Below are 6,874 nucleotides of genomic sequence, written 5' to 3'. Positions count from 1 at the left end.
CTTTTTGCCGTGAGCAAATAAGCACGACACATACGTGCAAAAAATACAGTAAGACACGCATAAACGCAACGTAAATACACAACGCAAATGCACACATAGACGAATTTCACATGGGTGTAAGTGTATTAAGAGCGGTCGGCATGTGGTGTAAACACATGGTACAACCCCCCAAATATTAAGTGTAATTCCATGTTCTAATTCAACAAAATATGAAAAACACCAAGCATGGTGAATACATTTGCAAGGCACTGTGTTGATGTTTTACATACCTGTACCAACATTGCTATTAAAGAGTGACTATTTAAGTATAATTTCTTTAATTTGTTTCATGGAGACAAAGTTCAGCCATTAATCATTGATTTGTGTTGTATCTGTGAGTTCAGGTTAGAAGCTGATGAACATCCACTAAGCGTGGTGATCACATATATCCTCTACGAGTAGTCGTATACGCCATACATCAAAGAACGGACAGTTTATCAGCTTAGCTGTTTCTGGAGGTGAGGGTTATAGCAGTGCCAACTGTCCTGCTGTAGGACCATGTGTAATCTGTACCAGAAATGGCTATGTGCTCGGGGGTCCCTGGACCACTTCAGAATAGTCCGTGGAAAGATCTTGCTGGTCATAATGTACTTGGACATTTCCATTTTTGTTGTTGAGAACCAACAAGACCAACACATCCTTCTCATCCAATTCTAGAAGGTGAGTGAGGAGACTCAAAAGACCATTCATGCTCCTCTGGGTAATATGCAAATAAGGAAGATGGAATAATATCTCCACAGTGCCACCTATTGGAAGGCAGCATTCCTTCAAGCCAAAGTTAAGACACTTTAGACAAGCCTTGTAACAATGACTGGGAACTTAAAGCATAGCCAGACTCCATGCACAGACAACTGTTTTAGGGTATTTGCCCTTCATCAGTGTACAGTAGGAGCCTGGCATTGCTAGTGAGAGGCCTGGGATGCGGGGGGGGGTCAGAAATGCTATCTTTTCTCCTTAGGGAGAGCACCTAGACGGTGAGTGAGGAAACTCAAAAGGCCATTCATGCTCCTCTGGGTAATATGCAAATAAGGGAGACGGAATAATACCTCTAACTTTGGCTTGAAGGAATGCTGCCTTCCAATAGGTGGCACTGTGGAGGTTTTACTCCATCTTCCATATTTGCATCTCCCTTATTTGCGCAGGAGGCTGTTGCAGAAGCCCTCATGGGTCTGGATGAATACAATCTTCTTGCTCATGTATATTGCCTCGTACAGGTTCTCAATACTTGATTTCCTGGGGGTCCAGTTCCGTTGCTCCAGGCACAAGTTAAACATGTGCATTTCATTGCCCTCCAAATGTTTCAGCAGCTCATGATAGACCAAGTACGTCACTGCATGGTCTCAGTGTTGAACTCTACAAAAGTGTCATACTGCTTACTGGCGTCTCCACATAGCTTAGAGCAATGTTTTATAGCAGCTATGATGACTTAACTGAGTGTCACAAATATGCTGATTTTGATATGATTATTTAGACTTCATTTTTGCCTCTTTCAGCCATTTATGAACTTTGAATAACCCTTTGTCTCTGAGAAGAGAGCCAAAATGAAGATATAATGCTTACTTTGCAGGCTCAGCATTTTTACTAGTGTAACAGGACGTAGCTGTGGCAATGAATTTGCTTTCTGCCTAATGAAAGATTATTCTGGTGTAGTGCCTGTCACGAGGATTAAGAAATGAATACATAGGCATTTGTGCTAAGATAGTACAAAAGTTTTACTTTAAGGAGCTTAGACAGAAGCGCTTCATGACAGGTGAAGGGATGCTATACCTGTCAATCCAATTCCTGGAGAAGGTTTCTCTGTTTTGGTGCCGTTTAAAATGAGCTTCCCAGCTGCTGTTATACAAGTCAGATGATTCTGCTTTCCAGTGATGTGATGTAAGTTACCATCTTTATCAGTTGTATATAGATAGTAATGTGTTGTAAATTGTAACCTTTATTGTTTGTATATGAATAATATAAAAAAGGACAATTATAATTAATCACTATGTTATTAATCACTGTGATCAATTACCACTTAATTTAAAAAAACTATTATTGATAACCTTCCATATTGTATTACTCTCTTTAAAGCCATATTCGAACCAAAGTTTTCCAGGAGAAGAGCTTCCAGACTGTTGTGAGAGATATCAGGCCAATCACCGGGATAGTTGAGTAGACAAAGCACCTATAGCCATAGAGGTCCTGACAAGACTCAGGGTCCACATAGAAGAGCGACCTCTTCCGCATTATGTCCAGAGAGTTGCACATCATTTTGGTAGAGAGCTTTTCTACAGTAATACAGGTTTTTATGAGGAATTGGATGAACAAGCGGGTTTGACAGGTACATTTGAAGGGGTTGTTGCTAAAGTTCTGACGATACAGCATACACAGAAACATCTTGGGAAAGCTGTCTCTGTTGATTGTGTGTATCTGGTTGTAGTTCAGGAATAGATACTGGAGCTCAGAGTAAGTGCTGAAAAACTCCTTGTTAAAGGAACTTATCTTGTTGTACTTGAGATTTAGGAAGGCAAGTTGGCTACTACCATTGGTGATGTTGCTGGTCAGCGAGGTAAGTGAGTTGAAGTCGAGGTCCAGTTAAGATCGTAGACAAGACATGAAGACCCTGCAGAGGGTTGTGCTATCCTCCAACAACATGAGTGCCTTCCCCCGGGACCTTCCATTGTCTCTCACTTACCTGGACTTGTATGTGAACAGGATCCTGCGGATAATTAGGGAAGGCTTTTGCCAGTTCAGTGGGCTGCTGGAGTTGAACATTCAATAGAACTATTCACAATGCAAATGTGATGAACAGCCATGTTTTCCCTGCCATAATAACAGTTGTGTCAGATTACTGAGGTGGACAATATTCTCCCAAATAAACAAATACAGCTGGTTATAGGAAAAGATCAGAGACTCCAGAGAAACTGGTAGGTTCTCCAAGGCCTTCCTCTGGATTACCCACAATCTGGTATAACGGATATCCAGGTGCTCCAGCCGGAGAGGTTTGTGAAAATGATGGTGTAAGCATCTTTACCACTCAACCACATAGTATTTAGAAGGGTATCCTGAAGAAGAACTTCTCCAGTAACAGGTTCTTAAGTTTCTAAGTTGTGTGACATCCAGTCTGATTGTTATCTACATTCAGCTCTAACAGAGATGTCAAATTCTCCAGGAACTCCAATCCATTGGTGACATCATTCATGAAATGATAGTTGTTGGCCAGATTTAACATTTTAAGATTTGAAACATCAGTGAGAGCCAAGTAATAGTACAGATCAAATCTGTTGTACGAGAGACTCAAGTGCCGCAAAGACTCCAGATGCCTGAACTAAGTCCCATCTAGGCGCTGGTTGATGAAGTTGTAGCTCATGTTGAGACATTCGATATCCTCCATGCCCAAAATATTGTCTGGGTGCAGACTCATCAAGCTGTTGAAAGATAAGTTGAATGAATGGTTGTACTTATAGCACTTAGGGCACAGTGTGTCCTATACTCCATCTGTACACAGCTGTCCTGTACTCTATCACTCGCTGGTTCTATCAATGATGCAACTGGACTCTCGGGTTGGTTAAGGAGAGGTGCAGTGAGTAGCATCCACCTCTCCTGCTGTTCACTACCTGCGTGGAATGAGACCAGGTTTTCCTCCACTGACACAGAGCACAGTTGTTTATGACTTAGGAACATGCTGACGTTCGCCTCCTGGATGAAATTGGTCCTGAGGTTCACTTCTTGTAAATCTGGTAAACTGAGCAGTGGCTTGATGCCTTCATAGTTGAGAGTGTTAAATAAGTATCTTATCAGTGATATATTGCGGAGGGAGTGCATGGCGGAGACACTGGGGTTCAGGAACAGACGTGGGTGCATTAATTATGGGTGAAAGTTGTAGCTTAGATCCAGGAACTGAACTTTTGCTAATGTGGAGAAAAAGGTTTCCTTGTCTAAGATGTTGCAGGCCAGAATGAGGTTGGGCAGATTGTTCATTCCATCAAGGATGGAGATGTTGGGGGTGAAATTTTGAGTTCTGAGCGTACTGTTGTTATGACAGGGGAAACATGGCTATTCATGATATTTGCATTGTGAATAGTTCTATTGAATGTTCAACTTCAGCAGCCCAATAAACCGGCAAAAGCCTTCCCTAATTATCCGCAAGATCCTGTTCACATACAAGTCCAGGTAGGTGAGAGACAATGGAAGGTCCCGGGGGAAGGCACTCATATTGTTGGAGGATAGCACAACCCTCTGCAGGGTCTTCATGTCTTGTCTACGATATTAACCTCCGTCTCACAGGGTATTCCAATAATAACAATTCCAACCAAGAACAGATCTCTAAGCTTTGTCATTCTGGACAGATCCTTCCCCAGCAACGTGACAGACAATGTGATTTACGTTAATATTTGAATACGTGATGTTCCAGACAGCAGGGCAGGGCGAATAGGCTGTATCCACTAAGGTCCAGGACACATAGCTGTTGTAGGTCCACTAGAGCCTCTGGATCAATGGTCAGTTGACATGGCTCCATGTCCGGCCACAGGCTCAAGGGCAGACAGTTGCTACTCATATTCAGCATCCTCAGGTTGGGGACTCCAGAGAAGGAGCTATTTGTGAGCAATCGTATGTCATTTATAGACAGGTCAACGCCAATCACTCTTTCTGAAGAGATGTGTGGCAGGCGCTTCGGGTGGTGTCTTCTGCACCTCACAGCAGTCCCATTTCTACAGTTATCAGATGGAGCATAGTGAGGGAAGAACCCCAAACACAAAGACACCCCAAGAATCCAAGCCATAGAAATTCCTAGAAAGCTGCTCCTTTGAAGAAGACAGCAAAAACAAAGTCACATACGATATCTACATCCATTGAATGGATAAAAAGAAGAGGCTATTGTGGGCTAAAAAGGACAGAACCTGGACCACTAGCCAGTGGAAGAAGGCTCTTTCCACAGACAAATCAAAGTGTAGGTCCAAGAGTTGAAAGCTCTTCGGCATGTGACAAGTGAGGGCATGCTTTTTGCTTGCATATAGTGCACAGTCAAGCATAGAGGAGGCTCCGCTACGATCTGGGGATATTTTGAAGTTGGTGCGGTTGGACCTTACATTGATGGAATCATGAACTTCAAGTGCTACCACAACATCTGGTGTGCCATCCCTTCTGCACCAGTCTTGTAATTTCACACTACGGCAAGATAACAACCCAAAATATCAGAACATACCTCTTGTCTGTGCAAGAATATATACAGTCAACGTGGTTTGGCAACTCCAGAGCCCCGACTGCAATCTCTTCTTTGGAATCATCTGCACAGCTGTGCTTGAGATGTGCAAGTGACCAGCCAAAAATCAGTGCTGTAATGTGTAGAATATATCACTATGTATCTTTCAGGACATAGAGGGGACAGCGTGATGTTCTATAGAGAAGTCGGTGCTGTAATAATCTGCAGAATACACTGATGTGGGTTGCTCACCATGGCATGAGAAGTTGCTTACTGTCTGGAGATGTTCGGTCTTGTCCTATATTCCTGCCTTCACCTCAGTGAGTGACTTCTGGTTTCTACAGACTAGTACGACTTTTCGCAGAGTTGGATTTACCAGCAGTGCCCGTGACTTGGTGCACGTACCGTGTGGATTTCCTAAGAAGAAGAGAACATTTTTAAAAAATCTGCAGTAGAAAACGCCAAAATCTGCAACTAGACATGTCCAATGCATGCCAGGAATAGGCATTGTAAATTTAAATGGCTGCAGTGTAGATTAATTTCCAGGGAAACAATTCTGCATTGTGTGGGTACATTTTGCATGCTGCTGCTCTCCACTGTGAATTTCTACCTGTGCAAATCACTGTGAACAAAGCGCAGCATCTCTGACTTGTGTGGACCTGGCTCTTCTCCTGTTATTGGGTCATTGTGCTTTCCCCCTCATGGCAGAGGAGCCAGCACATCTCGCCATTAGGCTGAATTCACGCAGACATTTTGCAGCATTTTCGTTGGAGCTTTTAACAACATTTATTTGCAGTCAGATATTATCGTAACCAGCCTGTTTTGTGCCTTTTATGACCAAGCAATTTTTATTGTTGCATTGCAAGAGCCATAACCTGTTGGCATAGCCATGTGGCGGCTTGTTGTTTTTGGACAAGTTGTATTTTTTTATGGCATCACTCTGGGGTACATATAATGTGTTCACTAATGTTCGTTTCATTGTTTTGAGGAGGAGATTGGACCCCCCCCCCTAAATTTCTGCCGTTGTGTTTTGTTTTCACGGCGTTCACCATTCAGTAAAAATGGCATAATAACTTTCTTTTTTGGATAAGCACGATTACTGTTATTTCCCCACCTTTTACAGTTGATAGGGGTCCCAGCATCTGGACATCACAGGATTAGCTTAATATAAGGGAACCTTCTAACAAAGCGATACAGCCCTAAAAAGTGGTTGTCGTTTGGCTGCAAAACTCTGCATGCAGTTACATCTCATGCAGGTATGTGCTGTGACCGAGCTTGAGGCATGCCATTGCGGAGGAGACCGCAGGGATGTTCTCCAGATGGTTGTCACGGGTGGCTTTGTGATCTCCCCCTGGCAATGGCGGCAGGGGCCTAGAGCTGTCCTGTGCAGGAGCAAAAACAGAACAGGGAAAATGTAAATCGTGGTAATCAATCTCAACGCTGTTGTCATGTGACGCCAGGACCTCTTTTCCCATAGATAGTTATTCGTCCACAAACAAAGTTAATTTTCAAAACCTAGGTACATGGCTTCCTTTTACTCACAGAATCCAACCTTGATTTTGCAAGAACACAGCAAGATTACAGTTTAGACACAACACTTCTAGCAGGCTTCCTTTGGCTTTATCTCTATTACACACACACAAACACACGCAC

General features: G+C 43.0%; 1 pseudogene; it reads right to left on the bottom strand.

The window, feature by feature from the left end:
* Positions 1-476: 476 nt before the first annotated feature.
* On the bottom strand, positions 477-5,000 carry LOC136620235 (toll-like receptor 7; annotated as a pseudogene).
* Between the last annotated feature and the right edge of the window lie 1,874 nt (positions 5,001-6,874).

The sequence above is a fragment of the Eleutherodactylus coqui genome, chromosome 3 (genome assembly GCF_035609145.1).
Source record: "Eleutherodactylus coqui strain aEleCoq1 chromosome 3, aEleCoq1.hap1, whole genome shotgun sequence".
Classification (NCBI taxonomy): domain Eukaryota; kingdom Metazoa; phylum Chordata; class Amphibia; order Anura; family Eleutherodactylidae; genus Eleutherodactylus; species Eleutherodactylus coqui.
The sequence above is the reverse complement of the archived record's forward strand: the minus strand, read 5'-3'. Positions and strand labels throughout refer to the sequence as shown.